Source organism: Babylonia areolata, chromosome 32, assembly GCF_041734735.1.
Source record: "Babylonia areolata isolate BAREFJ2019XMU chromosome 32, ASM4173473v1, whole genome shotgun sequence".
Lineage (NCBI taxonomy): Eukaryota > Metazoa > Mollusca > Gastropoda > Neogastropoda > Buccinidae > Babylonia > Babylonia areolata.
The window spans coordinates 19034234-19044233 of NC_134907.1; positions in this window are offsets into that span (position 1 = coordinate 19034234).

The following is a 10000-nucleotide window of genomic DNA, read 5'->3' on the forward strand; positions in this document are numbered from 1 at the left end:
AAACAGCTGGTGGTTTCAGCATGGGTTATATATTTCCAAACGTGTAAAACAATCTTTTGTAGTCATAAACCCCCAGCTTCAGAGAACACACATACATAATCACATACACTGTAAGAGATACTCGTACTATACTACGTGTATGTTGATTCTGTATCCTGGCAGCGATGCCACACACACACACACACACACACACACACACACACACACTGAATGCCGCACCATCCAGGCATTGAGCAAGCATATATACATTACTTAAGCTGGTCTTGTTAAAGACAGGCATTTAGCCAGCCGGTATACATATTGAATGGTGCCAGTGGCCGACTGTCGTCACGCGTTATATTGCCACACACACTTACTGGTCAGTCAACCAGCGCAGAGTGTGTGACGACGTGCCAGTCACTGTACAGTGAAGTGACCACACACACACACACACACACACACACACACGCAAGCACGCACACACACACACACACACACGCAAGCACGCACACACACACACACACACACGCACACACACACACACACACACACACACAGTCTCTTCCTTCCTCCCCACCTCAATGCCAGACTATAATGTCTGTGTCTTCATCTCAGTCTCTCCCTCTCTCTCTTTATGTAACACACACACACACACACACACACACACACACACACACACAACACACACACACCACACACACACATCAGATGACAATAAACAGATAGGTTCACACACACACACACACACACACACACACCGCGCTTTATCACTTGTATTTGTTTGTACTGTTTATTTCTAGTGTCCATAAAATCTTTGATGTGTTTTACTGAACACAGGGACTATGTATATTATCAAGTCATAATGATGGGACTGGTGTTGACAAAAACGCTTCTTTTGTTGGGAGCTGATGCCTGGTGATAACAAATTGCATTCATTTAATCATATTGTGTCATTAGATATCTTATTCTTGCATATATTGATCATTTATGTAGACTTAATTAGACATCATCCATACAAAAACACAATTACCAACTGAAAGATCCAAAAATGGCCTGAGCGTTCAAGCGGAAACAATTCTTCAGAGGGAAATGTAAAAACTAAACATTTTCAGCATTAGGGTGGTAGTATTCGTGTTCGACAACAGATTAATAGATTTTTTTTTTTTTCACTGACAGGAGCCACTGATATGTATATCTATTTTTAGATCAGTGAACAGGAACCCAATTCAGTTCGAGTTGGTGACTCCTCTCCCCTTACCCTCGCTCGAGGGAAGTAACTCCTTTGTCAAATGGAGGCAACATAAGCAGACGATATTAAATCTCCATGCGATCAACAACTGATCTGGTTGGAAACAGCAATGGACATGAAACTGGGTCCTATAGACCGTCATCATATGTGGAGTGATGGCCTAGAGGTAACGCGTCCGCCTCGGAAGCGAGAGAATCTGAGCGCGCTGGTTCGAATCACGGTTCAGCCGCCGATATTTTCTCCCCCTTCACTAGACCTGGAGTGGTGGTCTGGACGCTAGTCATTCGGATGAGACGATAAACCGAGGTCCCGTGTGCAGCATGCACTTAGCGCACGTAAAAGAACCCACGGCAACAAAAGTGTTGTTTCCTGGCAAAATTATGTAGAAAAATACACTTCGATAGGAAAAACAAATCATAAACTGCATGCAGGAAAAAATACAAAAAAATGGGTGGCGCTGTTGTGTAGCGACGCGCTCTCCCAGGGGAGAGCAGCCCGAATTTCACACAGAGAAATCTGTTGTGATAAAAAGAAATACAAATATATATATATATATATATATATATATTTTTATATATATATATATATATATATATTTAAAAAATTCCAATCTGAAACGCAAAATAGATCAGTCCACAGGAATATTCTAGCTAAGAAGAACAGCAAAGAGAAACAAAAGTATGTCACATCGACTCACAGATGTATTAATATTGCTTTTTCCTTTCATGACAACTGCACGTGGTCCATCAGACAGGTAAGTGTTTTCACGCAAATCTTGTTAGTGCGTACTGGTTCCAGCTTTCCGGGTAAGTGTTTTCACGCAATTCTTGTTAGTGCGTATTGGTTCCAGCTTTCCGGGTAAGTGTTTTCACGCAATTCTTGTTAGTGCGTACTGGTTCCAGCTTTCCAGGGGGGATGTTCGCATCACGGCGTTCTCTGGATTCAGTAGAGTACACGTCTCCAGCTCCATTTCTTTTCAGCCACAACTGAATTTCGACGATCATCAGTTGTGCACATTTGAGTCAGGAGTAAGATTTCTGCCACTGGCACAACTTCCAGTCATTCATCATTTTGCCCATCGCTCCTGGTGGAGCATAGGCCACCGACGACCCCTCGCCATCGCACTCTGTTCTGGGCTGTTCTGGCCATTCCAGTCCAGTTGGTCCCTTGCTGCTCAGTTCAGCTCTGCCTCGGTATCTCGCCTCCAGCTGTTGCGAGGCCGGCCTCTCTTCCTCTTTCCCTGCGGGTTCCAGGTCAGAGCTTGGCGTGTGATGCTGGACACTGGCTTTCTGAGGGTGTGTCCGATCCAGCCCCACTTCCTCCGTAGTATCTGCTTGGCCACTGGTTCCTGTCCCGCTCGCTCCCACAGATCTTCGTTTCACAACTTCCAGTGCTGGAACTAATTTTTTTTTTTTTTTTTTAAATTTATTTTTTTTTTTAGTGTGTCCGATCCATTCATTCTTCGTGATCAGTTGAAATGAGTTAGATTTTAGGTGTGGGAGGAGGGGTGGGGGGAAGCAGGACAGAAGGTGGTAGTTTCACTGAACTGGTCCCCTGTGGTTCAGATATTGGCTGGAAGTCTTTGTTGCTCTGATTGGTGTCACGTTCCATCAGCTTCTTCTGAACCTGTCCATCTTCTGTACGAATGTTGTACTGATGATCTCAGGCGTTCAGCTTTCTGATGTGAGTATTCATCAGCTTCTACTGAACCTGTCCATCTTCAGTCTGTGCGAATGTTGTATGATGATCTCAGGCGTTCAGCATTTCTGATGTGAGTGTTCATCAGCTTCTACTGAACCTGTCCATCTTCAGTCTGTGCGAATGTTGTATGATGATCTCAGGCGTTCAGTATTTCTGGTGGAGTATTCATCAGCTTCTACTGAACCTGTCCATCTTCAGTCTGTGCGAATGTTGTATGATGATCCCAGGCGTTCAGTATTTCTGATGTGAGTGTTCATCAGCTTCTACTGAACCTGTCCATCTTCAGTCTGTACGAATGTTGTATGATGATCTCAGGCGTTCAGCATTTCTGATGTGAGTGTTCATCAGCTTCTACAAAACTGCCGGAATAGCCATTCTGACTACACTGATGAGATTATTATTATTGTTATTATTATTATTATCATTATTATTATTGTTGTTGTTGTTATCGTGTGTGTGTGTGTGTGTGTGTGTGTGTGTGTGTGTGTGTGTGTGTGTGTGTGTGTGTGTGGGTGGGTGTGTCTGTGTGTGTGCGTGTGTGTGTGTGTGTGTGCCTCTCTCTCCTTCTGTGTGTGTGTGTGCGCGCGCGCGCGCGCGTGTGTGTGTGTGTGTGTGTGTGTGTTTCTTTGCAGGTTTCACTGCATGTTCGGCTTTCCCATAAGTTAGCCTGTGGGTAGCCAGGTGAGCTGGTGACAAGTTCACAAATCCGTCCACAAAACCGAGCAAACATTTCCCAAACTCATGTAAGTTGAAAGCTGGCAGATAATGTTCAGAATTTAAACGGTTGGTGTGTGTATGAAACTGTTATACATATAGTTTTGGTGTTGTTGTTGTCGTCACAGTGTTGCCGTTGGTTATCCGGCCATACATGTTATTCTTATATTTATTCTAGTTGTGGCTCGGACCCGTAACACACACATTTCATCATTTTTAGATCCATTACCACCGATGGGAAAACAACAACAAAAACCCGAAGAAAAAAAACCCTCAAGATTTCCCGCAGAACTGTATAATTTGCGTTCGCCCTTCGTCCGTCAGTGAAAATTGTTTCGATTTAAAAAAAAAAAAAAATTATTATTATTTTTTTTAAAGCGCACTTCGGTGTGAAACATGCACTCATTCAATTATTGATTTTTACTTTTTCTGCCATTTGTTGACTTCAAAGTATGCAACGTCCTGCAATATGTCATTTTTCTTTTTTTAATTTTTTTTTTTATGTCTGGACCAATTGTATTAGATGGTGAACTGACATGCCAGAATTAGGAAATAGGCCTGGTAAGGATATTTCTGATTAAATCAGGTAAAAATCAGTTCATTTTTGCATTTTGTGGTGGTGATGACGATTAACTTATTCCATTTTTGTTTGTTTTAGCGTTGTTGGTTTGTTGTGGCTTGCGCCCAAGATCTGGATAGATTTATCGGTGTGCGTTTTCACGAACCGCTGAACATTGACACTAGAATGTGTCTATGAACTGAACTGAAGCAGTTGACTGAGGGGAGAATACTGATCATGTCAGGAGAACTTTGTGAATATTCAGCACAGTTGCGTCCCTTAACATGATTCCGCCAACACGTCCTTTTGTGTTGTGTTGTGTTCTCTTTCTCTCTCTTGATCTGTCTGTCTGTCTGTCTCTTTCTCTGTCTGTCTGTCTCCTCTGTCTCTGTCTGTCTGACTGTCTCTGTCTGTCTGTCTCTTTCTCTGTCTGTCTGTCTCCCTCTGTCTCTGTCTGTCTGACTGTCTGTCTCCCTCTGCCTGTCTGTCTGTCTGTCTCTCTGTCTGTCTGTCTCCCTCTGTCTGTCTCTCTGTCTCTGTCTTTGTCTCTGTCTGTCTGTCTCTGTCTCTGTTTTTCTCTCTGTGTCTCTGTCTGTCTGTCTGTCTCTTTCTCCAGCTTTGATATCAACGTCTTCGATGGCTGTATTTAGTTTGTGGTAATTCATTTCAAGACATCACTATATTCTAATTCCTTCAGATTTCGAGTCTTTGATCTATTATAAAACATGCTATGATTTCAGTAGGTCTGCTGTGGATGAGGAGGAGTGATGAGTGGGCGTATCACGTTCTCGTCAGGTTCGTGATTAAACATCACTGTCTTTGATGTTATCAGTCTCCGGCCCTTCTTGAATTAACTCACTCAGTACGGCCAGTCCTCTCTTCTCCTCTACACAGACCCCTCGGATGTCCAGTGGGTGTCTGAATGACCCAACATTTAGCTTCCGTCGTAAGAATTGTGGTATTCTTTGTCAACATTCACCTCTTCAGTATAAGAGCCTTCCGCTTGCAATATTTTGATGATGGTAATTGGGGTGAAACGCTGTTAACGTCGTCTCTTTCGCCGTTCGTATGGAGAGAGTTAATTAAGTTGAAACCAGAGAGGAGACATCTGGATGTTCGAGTCAACAGCAACAGTATCAATAATAATCAAATCTCTCAAGCCATGTCACACAGCCTAGTCTCCACGTCTTCAAACCAGGTCAAGAAACATGACAGAAAAGCTTTGCATCGTCCCTTGTGGACATGTGAAGTAAGGTGAACCGCACTGGTCAAAATAATGTCTTTTTTTTCCCTTTTTTCTTTTGAGTTTATGTCAAAGCTTTTGTATTTTTGCATGCTTGTTCAGCCTTAAGCTAGACAACATAAACTTTTTTTTTCTTTTTCGGGGGGTGGGTGGGTGGAGGTGTGGGGGTATGTGGGGGCTATGGTGGGTAACTTGAAGAGTAACGTTGTACTTCCTGTTTCTTTCTTGTTTCTGTCTCTGTGTGTGTGTGTGTGTGTGTGTGTTTGTACTCGCGCGCACGTATACACATATTCAAATAAAATGAAGAAACAGCAATGAAAATTTGATAATACGTTGACCAGAACAACAACAACAACAAAAACCCTAGGAAAACCAGTATTGACACAAGCGGTTGACCGTAGTTTGGTGAACTCACTGTCACCTTGTGGCGACGTCCTGTTCCCCCCACCCCCCCCCCCCCACACACACACACATAGATTACAGGGACGACAACCATCACATTGGTTACTCTGTAATGCTCTCCCTTGTCGCTAACTTTCGTGATCTCTCTTGAGTCCGAAGTAATCCTTCTCTTGACATCTTTCTTTGAGGATTCTTCTTGGAGAAGTCCGGCGACCAGACCATTACTTTATTTATTAAGACACCTTGCTACAGCGCAGAGAAACTTTCTGGAAGACACTTTCCATTTTTTTAAATTTTTTTTTTATCTTTCTATCTTATCCATGTTCTCTTTCTGTCTTTCTCTGCTGTCCATTTCTCTTCAAGTTCTCTCTGATCCAAAGCGTTGACGCTTTGACACTTTAATGTCATTGGCCATGAGGTCCTTATGACATGGCTGAATGCATCAACATACTTTCATTTTATAACAAACCATTATAATAAATGAATGAAATGGTGAAAGCAAACAATGAAACAAAACAAAGTTACTTCTTTGAAGAAAAATGATAGCAATGCCAACCAACACATAATAACTCCGTTCATTCATCTATCAATGCACCTTGCAACAAATTCCAACACTGACTACAGAGGAAAATGGTCAAACCTGTATGACCACGCAGTTACGCTTGTGGCGCTTTTTGCCTTATCTTTCATAGTTTCTGATATAAAATTTTGCGATCGAGAATATCAGCTCGTGATCCTCTGACGTTAACATGGTAAAGAGATCCTTTCTTTTTGCGAAATTATATACAGAGCGTTGAGTGTGAAAGGAAGGTGTTGTGTTGACGAAGACAGCTTAGCAGTACCGTTGACAGTGCTACATTGTTCCTTGAAGTAGAACATTGGGTCATACTGTCCGCGGAGACAGGTTGGCTGTCTTGAGGACAGGTCACGGACCTGTATAGAAGTTCACGGGGACAGGCTGGCTGTCTTGAGGACAGGACACGGACCTGTATAGAAGTCCACGGGGACAGGCTGGCTGTCTTGAGGACAGGTCACGGACCTGTATAGAAGTTCACGGGGACAGGCTGGCTGTCTTGAGGACAGGTCACGGACCTGTATAGAAGTTCACGGGGACAGGTTGGCTGTCTTGAGGACAGGACACGGACCTGTATAGAAGTTCACGGGGACAGGCTGGCTGTCTTGAGGACAGGTCACGGACCTGTATAGAAGTTCACGGGGACAGGCTGGCTGTCTTGAGGACAGGTCACGGACCTGTATAGAAGTTCACGGGGACAGGCTGGCTGTCTTGAGGACAGGTCACGGACCTGTATAGAAGTTCACGGGGACAGGCTGGCTGTCTTGAGGACAGGTCACGGACCTGTATAGAAGTTCACGGGGACAGGCTGGCTGTCTTGAGGACAGGTCACGGACCTGTATAGAAGTTCACGGGGACAGGCTGGCTGTCTTGAGGACAGGTCACGGACCTGTATAGAAGTTCACGGGGACAGGCTGGCTGTCTTGAGGACAGGACACGGACCTGTATAGAAGCTCACGGGGACAGGTTGGCTGTCTTGAGGACAGGTCACGGACCTGTATAGAAGTTCACGGGGACAGGCTGGCTGTCTTGAGGACAGGACACGGACCTGTATAGAAGCTCACGGGGACAGGTTGGCTGTCTTGAGGACAGGTCACGGACCTGTATAGAAGTTCACGGGGACAGGCTGGCTGTCTTGAGGACAGGACACGGACCTGTATAGAAGCTCACGGGGACAGGTTGGCTGTCTTGAGGACAGGTCACGGACCTGTATAGAAGTTCACGGGGACAGGCTGGCTGTCTTGAGGACAGGACACGGACCTGTATAGAAGCTCACGGGGACAGGCTGGCTGTCTTGAGGACAGGTCACGGACCTGTATAGAAGTTCACGGGGACAGGCTGGCTGTCTTGAGGACAGGACACGGACCTGTATAGAAGCTCACGGGGACAGGTTGGCTGTCTTGAGGACAGGTCACGGACCTGTATAGAAGTTCACGGGGACAGGCTGGCTGTCTTGAGGACAGGACACGGACCTGTATAGAAGCTCACGGGGACAGGTTGGCTGTCTTGAGGACAGGTCACGGACCTGTATAGAAGTTCACGGGGACAGGCTGGCTGTCTTGAGGACAGGACACGGACCTGTATAGAAGCTCACGGGGACAGGTTGGCTGTCTTGAGGACAGGTCACGGACCTGTATAGAAGTTCACGGGGACAGGCTGGCTGTCTTGAGGACAGGACACGGACCTGTATAGAAGCTCACGGGGACAGGTTGGCTGTCTTGAGGACAGGACACGGACCTGTATAGAAGTCCACGGCTAGGGGTGGGGGGGTGGGGGTGGGGTTCTTGGGGATTTTTATCGGCAGGAGGAAGGGTGGTACACACGGACGTATATACGTCCATGGATATGGCAGAATGGTTAAAGACGCTCCGCTCATCTGCCATTACAGAGAGTCCTGTTGCGAGAGTCAGGGTTCGAATCCCGCTCTCCGACACCCTTTCTTCCCAGTTTGACTGGAAAAAATCAAAGTGAGCGTCTCGTCCTCCGGATGTGACGGTAAACCGAGGTCCCGTGGTGTGCAGCACGCACCTGGCGTACTGAGTGCTTATCCTCTGGGGAACATCTTGTAGAAGAATTCCACTCTGATAGGTATACAGATGAATATGCATGTCCTCAAAGGCTGACTAAGCACGTTTTGGTAACGCTGCTGGTGAGTTTCAGTTTCAGTAGCTCAAGGAGGCGTCACTGCGTTCGGACAAATCCATATAATCGCTACACCACATCTGCCAAGCAGATGCCTGACCAGCAGCGTGACCCAACGCGCTTTGTCAGGCCTTGAGAATAAAAAAAATAAATAAATAAATAAATAATAAAAAAAAACAAAACAGTGAGGCATCTGCCTAGCAGATATGGTGTCGCTGTATATGGATTTTTTTTTTTTTTTTTTTTTTCCCAAACGCACTGACGCCTCCTTGAGAAACTGAAACTGAAACTTTGATCAGCCAGCCAACACTAGCATGACTCATGACATGGTCACCAGACTGCCTAGAACCGGGGGTGCTTCACAACAAGTAGCGTGGTGGCCGAGTGGTTACGCGTCCGCCTCGGAAGAGACAGGGAATGTGAGTGCACTTCGTTTTCTGCAAAGAAAGAAAAGAAGAAAAAAAAAAAAATCAGGAAAAAGTCGTCTGTGGCGCTGTTAACCTCATGCTGCTGTTATCCTGTTGTCTGTGTTGCTGTTAACCTCGTGCTGCTGTTATCCTGTTGTCTGTGGTGTCGTTAACCTGGTGCTGCTGTTATCCTGTTGTCTGTGGTGCTGTTAACCTGGTGCTGCTGTTATCCTGTTGTCTGTGGTGCTGTTAACCTGGTGCTGCTGTTATCCTGTTGTCTGTGGTGCTGTTAACCTCGTGCTGCTGTTATCCTGTTGTCTGTGGTGCTGTTAACCTCGTGCTGCTGTTATCCTGTTGTCTGTGGTGCTGTTAACCTCGTGCTGCTGTTATCCTGTTGTCTGTGGTGCTGTTAACCTCGTGCTGCTGTTATCCTGTTGTCTGTGGTGCTGTTAACCTGGTGCTGCTGTTATCCTGTTGTCTGTGGTGCTGTTAACCTCGTGCTGCTGTTATCCTGTTGTCTGTGGTGCTGTTAACCTCGTGCTGCTGTTATCCTGTTGTCTGTGGTGCAGTTAACCTCGTGCTGCTGTTGTCTGTGGTGCTGTTAACCTCGTGCTGCTGTTATCCTGTTGTCTGTGGTGCTGTTAACCTTGTGCTGCTGTTATCCTGGCTTGTCTGTGGTGCTGTTAACCTCGTGTTGCTGTTATCCTGTTGTCTGTGGTGCTGTTAACCTCGTGCTGCTGTTATCCTGTTGTCTGTGGTGCTGTTAACCTTGTGCTGCTGTTATCCTGTTGTCTGTGGTGTCGTTAACCTGGTGCTGCTGTTATCCTGTTGTCTGTGGTGCTGTTAACCTGGTGCTGCTGTTATCCTGTTGTCTGTGGTGCTGTTAACCTCGTGCTGCTGTTATCCTGTTGTCTGTGGTGCTGTTAACCTGGTGCTGCTGTTATCCTGTTGTCTGTGGTGCTGTTAACCTCGTGCTGCTGTTATCCTGTTGTCTGTGGTGCTGTTAACCTCGTGCTGCTGTTATCCTAAC